This window comes from Camelus bactrianus, chromosome 13 (genome assembly GCF_048773025.1).
Source record: "Camelus bactrianus isolate YW-2024 breed Bactrian camel chromosome 13, ASM4877302v1, whole genome shotgun sequence".
In the NCBI taxonomy this organism is placed as follows: Eukaryota; Metazoa; Chordata; class Mammalia; order Artiodactyla; family Camelidae; genus Camelus; species Camelus bactrianus.
This window is the reverse complement of record NC_133551.1, coordinates 40,629,842-40,637,774: the sequence shown is the minus strand read 5'-3', so window position 1 is coordinate 40,637,774 and position 7,933 is coordinate 40,629,842. Positions and strand designations below refer to the sequence as shown.

The 7,933-nt window shown below is 43.9% G+C and overlaps 1 protein-coding gene across 4 annotated transcripts in view; it reads right to left on the bottom strand.

Annotated features, from left to right (window-relative positions):
- Window positions 1-4,434: 4,434 nt before the first annotated feature.
- YIPF1 (Yip1 domain family member 1) overlaps window positions 4,435-7,933 on the bottom strand; it is a 28,945-nt gene continuing 25,446 nt past the window's right edge. For all 4 annotated transcript variants that reach the window (XM_010951763.3, XM_010951767.3, XM_010951766.3 and 1 more), the window contains one exon: window positions 4,435-4,977. The gene's annotated coding sequence lies outside the window, so the exon portion shown is untranslated. The remainder of the gene's footprint in view (window positions 4,978-7,933) is intronic.

Here is a 7,933-nt window from a genome sequence, read left to right as displayed (position 1 = left end):
TGATTACCTAATTTCTACTTTCTAATTCTGACTTGTGATTTTTTTTCATATCTTATACTATTTCCTTAAACTACTTTAGCTCATTTTGAAATATTAAGTTACAGTTTTTATCTGGTTTTGTGGGCATGTCTTTCTGGAATGCATTCATTTCATTAGGGATGTTTTTCTGCTCCTTGTTCTCATTTTTCTTATAATAACTTCATTAGAGATTTGACTGCAGTCCTTTCTGTTGCTCATTTTTATATAAAATTAGTTTTCCTGCACATTTAGTTGGAGGGGTGAGTTAGGATAGCTTTGCTAAATCCAAGGCCCTATGATTCCTTTTCTGTGTTTTCATGAAGTGTTCAAAAGTATGGCTTCATAATTTCTGAGATCTCCTGGCTCTGTTCCCCTCCCCCATTCTCATCTGGACTTCCCTTTCCTTTGCCCCAAATTTCCCTGGCCTACCCTATTTCTAATCTATTCTCCACAGTTTCTAGTCTGGTGTCCTGGAAAGATACTTTGGCTGGTTTTGAGGGTTCACAGGATCTGGGCTGCTCCAGCTTCTTCAGACCTCACTCTGGGCCCCCTTGCACTCATCAGCTGGAGACTTGGTCATACAACCACCCACCCATCAGTTCCTGCTGCTGATCTCCTATTGGTCCATGTACTTTCCAGGGAGCACCTGTTGTCTATTTTGAGGTTCTCTTATTTTCATATTTCTTAGGCACTCTTTGCTTCCCTCTGCTTCTTTCCACAAAAATGCTGATAACACAATTCTTTGAGCTGCCAGTGGTTTCCACCTACATGAATTTTGGGGTTTGGGTTGCTATCTTGTCACCCAGTTTTGTTATAGATATCCAAAGGTTTTTGGTTTTGCTAGCCCAGTTACTCTGTTTATTATTTTTTTATGGGAGAATTCAGGAAGATTATAAAATGTCACTCCTGTATTCCCAGAATTCTTTTCTCTCAATCCTTTATACAGTGCCAACCAGTGAAATCAAACAGATGATGGACAAATCACCACCCACTAACTTTTCTAAAAGTAGAGGATTCCAAGATGTAATAGTTATCCATCCAAAACCCATTTTGGTTTCACTTGGGATGGCAGTGTGCCCAGCTAAAGAGCATTTCCCAGCCTCCCTTGCAGCTAGAGATGATCCTGTGATCCAGTTCTGACCAATCAGATATAAACATAAGACAGCAGTGGGGCTGTGGAGAAAGCCCATCAAAAGACAGATCAGTTCAACTGGCCAACTCCTTTTGCCCTTTGCCATCTTCCTGCCCATCAGAAGCTGAGCTGCCAGGTGTCTGTGTAGGGTAGTGAAAATGAAACTAACAATCAAAGCTTTACTCATCTACTGTGACAGTATAAGCAAGAGACTAAACAGGAGAAAGTGCTGGCCCCCCTAATGTCCCATTTTTCTCCCTGGAACAGTGCCAGGCAAGAGTCAGGTGGATAAGTGCAGATGCCAGGATTGTATCACTGCTGGAGGATCCCTAACCAAAATGCTCCTGCCATGTTGCAGACCCAGGAGGCTGGGAGGAGGGGGGCAGGGCGAGGAGTAGAAAAGTACTACGTACTGAGTCAGCATTCAAGGAGGACACATTTCAAGGCCCCTTCTTTGCCCTTCTACCCCAATAAGTAGGTCTCTGCAGAGGCACCTAACAGAGGCCATGGCTAGGGCCTCCCCTTCTCTCCAAAAGGAGCCTGGGCTAAGGCTGGGTGATGGTAGGGGTGGGGCCAAAATCCTTGACTGCAACTTCCCTCAGAGAGCGCAGTGCATGGGCTGTGTACCTGTCTGGTGTGGGCCTTCCCAGGAGGCCCATGGGTAAAGCTTTGTAACTGCCTATGGTTGGGCCTGAAATCTCACAGATAGGTTTTTGACTTAGAGCTGGACTCCTCACTGCCTACACTTTGCTGGAGAAAGAAGCACACATCTTGGGACCAGAGGATGACAAATTTATGCTAAAGACTGTTGAGCAGAAGAACATTAAAAGATAGAAGGCAGATTCCCTGATGGCCTCATGAAGCAGCCGTGTTAACCCGGGACTATCCCTAAACTTCCATTTACGTGAGAAAAATGAAACTGCTAGTTTGTTTAAACCACTGCTTTTCCAGGTTCTTTTACAGCTGAATGCAATTCATAATGCTACATGGGGGTCCCAAGAGCAGTGGCTTCCGAAAGGGTGAGGCTGGTTGGTTTGTGAAGTTTTCACTGATACTTGGTAAGTGAGAAAGAATGCACAACGTAGTTGGGTTTTCATAAGCTAAATTTATTCAAATTTTTAGTACTGAGATTATGCCCTTCCAGATTATTAGATATTACGATGTCCTCTCTTTCATGAGATGTTGGTGCTAATTTATGATGCTGGTTGTGTCTAAAATCCTTACTTAAAAATTAAATTATGACCACTGTATCATAAAATCTCTAAACATATTTTTGGAAAAATGTACCAGTCATACCACACTTAAAAATATTTAGAAGTAACTAATTTCCCCTTCAAGTTCAGATAATTATATGTGCCTGGGGGGAAAAAAATGACTGTTTTCCTCTACTTGAACACTTACAGCACTTCTGTGACCAGATGTGTGTATTTTCCACACTAAACAATTTTGATACTGTCTAAAATTAGTGCAGAACCTGTGGGTCAACAAGATTGTCCCCTACTTCAAATGCCAATTGCAAGCAGTGGGTCCCCAGTTTACCCATGACTTCTGTCTGACTTGGCTACAAATTGGAGGGTCCCACAACCCCTTCTTTGGGTTTGACAATCTGTTCACAGAATCCAGGAAAACAGTTAATCTACCATTGCTGATTAATTACAAAGAGCATTTTAAAAGACACAAATGAAAGGACAGAGGAAGAGATACATACGGTGAGGTCTGGAAGGGTCCCATGTGGAGGAGCTGGTGCCCATCTGGAGTTGAGGGTGTGCCACCTTCCCAGCACATGGATGTATTCACCAAACCAGAAGGTCTCTGAACCCCGTTCCTTTGGGGTTTTATGGGGGTTTCATCACATAGGTATGATTGATTAGTAACCCTATTTCCAGCCCCTCACTTCTCTCCAGAGAATGGGAGGTGGGGATGAAATTTTCAAGCTTCTAATCATGGCTTGATCTTTCTGGTGACCAGCTCCGTCCAGGAGTTCCCAAGAGTCTCCTAACTAGATCCAAAAATACTCTAGTCCCCAGGAAATTCCAAGGAATTTAGGAACTCTGTCAGATACTCCTGTCACTCAGGAGATGACAAGGGTCTTAGGGGTTCTGTGTCAGGAACTGGGGCAGAAACCGGTTTATATATATTTCTTATTATTTCACAATATGCTTCTGTTCTTCAGTAGGAGAAAAATTCTGTCACTTTTGGTAAGAGATAGGAAGGGGAGGTTGCAGATGGCTTGCACAGGGGAATTCACAGGATCCACATGTATAAGAATCACTGTCTTGGGCAGTAGGAGTTAAGTATTAAGGAAAGAGTGAGCTGGGGCACCAGTTCAGACTGGAAAGTATGAATACCAAGTTCTTTGAAGAGCCCTTGAAGACAAAAGAAATATTTAGCTGGAGAAGACTCAGGGGATATCGAACAGCTGTTTTCAAAGACCTGAAGTTAACAAAAGGAAAGAAGTTCAGACCTGGTCTGAGGGCCCAGGGTTAGCGCTTGAACCACCCAGTGAAAGCTGCAGAGACGCTTCTAAGAGCAAGAGCAGTTCAGGGGGAAATGGCTGCCTTGGAGAGGCTGAGGCTGGTCATCCCTTAGCAGTGATCACTGGACTATAGAATCCACAGGAACCGGGGTTTTTTTCTGTTTTGTTCGCTGCCCGAGTACCTAGAATGGTGATCAGCAGCACATTGTAGGTGCATAATATGTATTTGTTGAATAAGTTAATGGGGGTGATATTCAGCATTTGATGGGAGGTTTGCCAAGGTGACGTTAAGCTCACCGTAGCCTGGATTTGTGTGCATCTTCCTTTATCTGTGTGGTCAGCCTTTTAAGTCCAAATATGTCTTCGTAGTTGTGTCAGAAATACACAGGGAACTCCTGTCCTGAAGAGGACAACAGACACAGTGGGGAATCAGCAATCCTGAGCTGGCAGAAACTCAGCCTCCAAGATGGTGTGCATTTTGAATAAAAAGTGTAGCAGAGTATCTCTGAGGTATCACTGGTTTCTCCCTTTTAAGCACTCTAGCCAAGAAGCCCTGCCACCTTGAAGAGGTACTCAGAGGGCCCTAAAAGAATTTTCTAAAATCTGTATGTCAAAATAGGTTATAAGTAAGCAAGTTCTTTAAACCTACTGTTCCGTACTTAGAGGGGAAAAAATTCTGATGTCCATTTTAACCCCCACACCCCAAGTCCTAGCACATTAAATCAGACTCCCAGCAGCCTCCAGCAGGCTGAAGATAAAACATCAGGGAAGAACCTGAAATCAAAGTCACAAAGGACAAACACAGACATAATGTGAGGTATTTATTTTGCAACCCTTAGGTTCAGTTGGCCAGTATCGGATCACCAAAGACACATTTTCAGGCTCCCAATGAATCCCAACCAAAGTTCACATTGTTTGGCCACTTGAGGATGCAAAAGGGAGCAGAGGATCACCTAGGTAATCCATACACACTCCAGAGAAAAGATATCCGAGTAAGGACAGATCCATTTCAGGGATGAAGGGCGAACCTGGAGCGAAGCACACCACGTGACTGTGAGAGGCGAGTGCAGGGCACTGGAGCAGCCGACACCTGCCCCATACTTCACTCCAGATCAGCGCACAGTCACAATGACAATGCACAGGTGAGAAAGAACAGCTGAAGGACACGTGTACTCAACGATATTTAACTTCTGTTTGTTAAACAGGTGACTAGGCTTCAGTGTGGGCACCGTCCCGATGTTGCGGGCTGGGACCATTCATTCCATCATTCTCCTGCTGGCTTTGGTCACTCTGCTTCCCTGTTGTGGAAGCCCATGTCCAAAAGAACCACACCAAAACCCCTCAAATAGAACTGAAAAACAAAAAGAGTAACTTTCAAGGTAAAGATTCCCCCATACAGAAAGGATTCAGAGCTGTAAGTTCAACACCAGAGAAGTCTGCTGCCACCAGCTCCCCAAACCTAGAGACTTGAGCCCTGATTTAGATGCCCTTGGAAGACTCACTGTTGGAGGGGAGATGACAATTTTTAAAGTTTTCCTCTATTTCTTTGGAAACCCAGTGACTTTCTCTGACACAGATCCCAAAGCTACCTTCCCCCACCCTCCTTTCTCTCTTCTTTGTGACTGCCCTGTGTTTGGTGCTAGAGGAGGAAAGATAAAAGTAAATATGGAGGGACATAAAAACAATTGGGAACAGGAGAGCTGTTTGTAGTTCTTGAAACATAAGGTTATACAGGGGACACTGGCAGGATATGAGGTAGGGCAGATAGATTAGGGGTAGATCTTGGAAATCCAGGGAGTTTGGATTTACTTCTTTAGACAATAGGAGGCAAAAAACAAAAAACAACCTTTTTACATAGAAGAGTGACACAGTCAAAGGCGCAACTAGATTTATACACTTTCACGGACCCCCTATAGCTACATATAGGATGGTTTGGAAGGAGGAAAAGAAAAGAGACAGAGAATCCCATCAAGTTATTCCCACAGTCCAAATGTGAGATGATTGGGTCCTGAATGCTGGGTATGGTACTAATAGGACAGATTTAAGAAGTATTTCAGAGGTAGAGTAGACAAGTCTTCTGACAGGTAAAACATGGACGATAAGAGGGAGGAATCTGCACTGATGGAAGTTCCCAGCTTGGGTAACTAGGTAGATTTCTTAATTTAGCTAACAAATAGTGACGGAGGACTCACGTGCCAGGGACTGGGTACAGTGATGAATGAGGCAGATATGGTCCCAACTCTCAAGAAACTTACAGTCTAGCAGGGGAAAGTACAGGGGAAACAAATACATAAAACATTCTTTATGTAATTATAGCTGTGAGATACCATGAGAGGGTATGATAAAGAATCTAACTTAGTCTGAAGTCAGGGTGGTGTGGATGGTAGTGCCATTCACAGAGACAGGAAAATATAAGGAGGCTCCAGCTGTTGTGGGGATGAGTTTAGTTTTGAACATAATGAATTTGAGGCATCTGTCTGTAAACCTAGTTGAGGATTTGTAAGAGATGAGACCTTGGAAAGAGAGGCTAGAGATATGGTCAAGTCCAGGGGAGATTAAAGAAGGGGTTCCTAATGCATGGCCTTCCCCCTAAGAGAACGAGCCAGGCCTCCGTGGCGACCTCATCAGGGGAAGTGTCACAACATGACGTCAGCATCTGAGCACCCCAGGAAGGTGAACCTGAGGCCGGGGATGTGTGTCTTCATCTACTGGCTCCAGAAAAGGGAAAAAATGCCAACAAAATATCTGTGAAAAGTGGTTGGAGGGTGGATGCTGTAATCTGCTGGAGTGGAGGAACCTAAAGTCCTGATTGGCTGCCTGGTAAACATCGCTCCAGTTTCTAAACTGCTAAATAAAGTTAGGGACAAACCAGCGCACAGGGCAGGCACTAAAGGTTTTATTTTCATAAATATGTATTCTGTTTCTCTCTCGTCTTTCTAGCTGTCTGGTCCAAATTAATGTCAAGACTGGAGGAGGACATGAAGGCAGAAAAATTCCCTTTCCTGCTGCCAACTTTTCATAGGTGGCCTGCAGGGCAGAGGCTGGGAATTCCTGGGGCTTAGGCTGAGGGTAGCAAGGAAGATGATACCATCCTTTGTGTCAGATTTGGTCCATGATCTCACCATCAGCCAGGACTCCCTCACCTCTTCCAGGCCTGAGACCTGACTCCTGGCCACTGCTAGCTCCCCACCTTGGTGGCCCCCTGTGGCACAGGCATGCTCTGCTTCCTTCCTGGCCCCCTCCCTGCATCCAAGCCTGGACAATGTCACCACTGTCTGACCTGGAGTGTTTCAACCAGAAGTTCCCAAAGTAACGATTCTCTCTTTAATTTAGTAAGGCCTGCTAGTCTGTGTGATGCAGGAGATATAAAATTGGGGTGCAAAATCAGGGAAAGTAAGGACCTATCTCCACTGTTCACCAGTAGCCCAGCATCTAGCACAGACTGGGTCTTCAATGAATAAACAAGAATTTCCAAGTAAGTTGGCAAAATATCCCAGGAAAGTTTTGAGTGCCGCATGGTATGTATATAATCCTCACTTGTTGAAATCAAGCTTTCTCCAAATGCCTGCTGAGTGCTGGGCCTATATTGGTAAATAAATCTCAAAGAACTCTCAGTCTATCAGGTTACAGTTAATAAGAAAATTGCCATAAGAGAGAAACAAACAAAGAGCTGTAGCAGAGCCCAGAGAAGTAAGTAAGGAATATTACCTGGAGAAGTAAAGCCAAACTTCACCAAGAAGAAAGTATCTCAAGTGGGTCCTGAAGAATAAACAGGAAGTTCCCAAGCAGACAAGGGAAAGAAAAGGGCATTCTAAACTTAAAAAAAAAAAACAAACCCTCGAAGATTTTAAAGTAACATTTCCAGGCATTAGTGGTAGTGTTGGTACTGTTACTGCTAGATCACTGGGAGTGCACAGTGGGGTAAAACAGATCAGTATGTGATAGCCCAATTCTCTCACTGATGATGTCACTGAGAAGTGAGATGCTCAGTAGAGGAGAAAGGAGATACGAAAATAAGATAAAAGCAGTTTTGTAAGAACCCTGTAGTACAAAATAGGAATTGAAAGTATCAGTAGGAACTGAAAATATACTGTTCTTTAAAAAAAAAGCAAGCAAACAACAATCATATTTCCTATCTCTGAGAACTGAAATTCAGGCCTGAAAATGATGACCAATTGCAGTGACTACCACTAGCATCCAGACTGTGACTCGGAAATACTATTTCCCCACTGAATGGAACCAAGACTCTTTAGAGAAATGGCTCAGTCTGGGTCTGGGACAGGGAAAGTCCAAAATGAGCCCAGAAC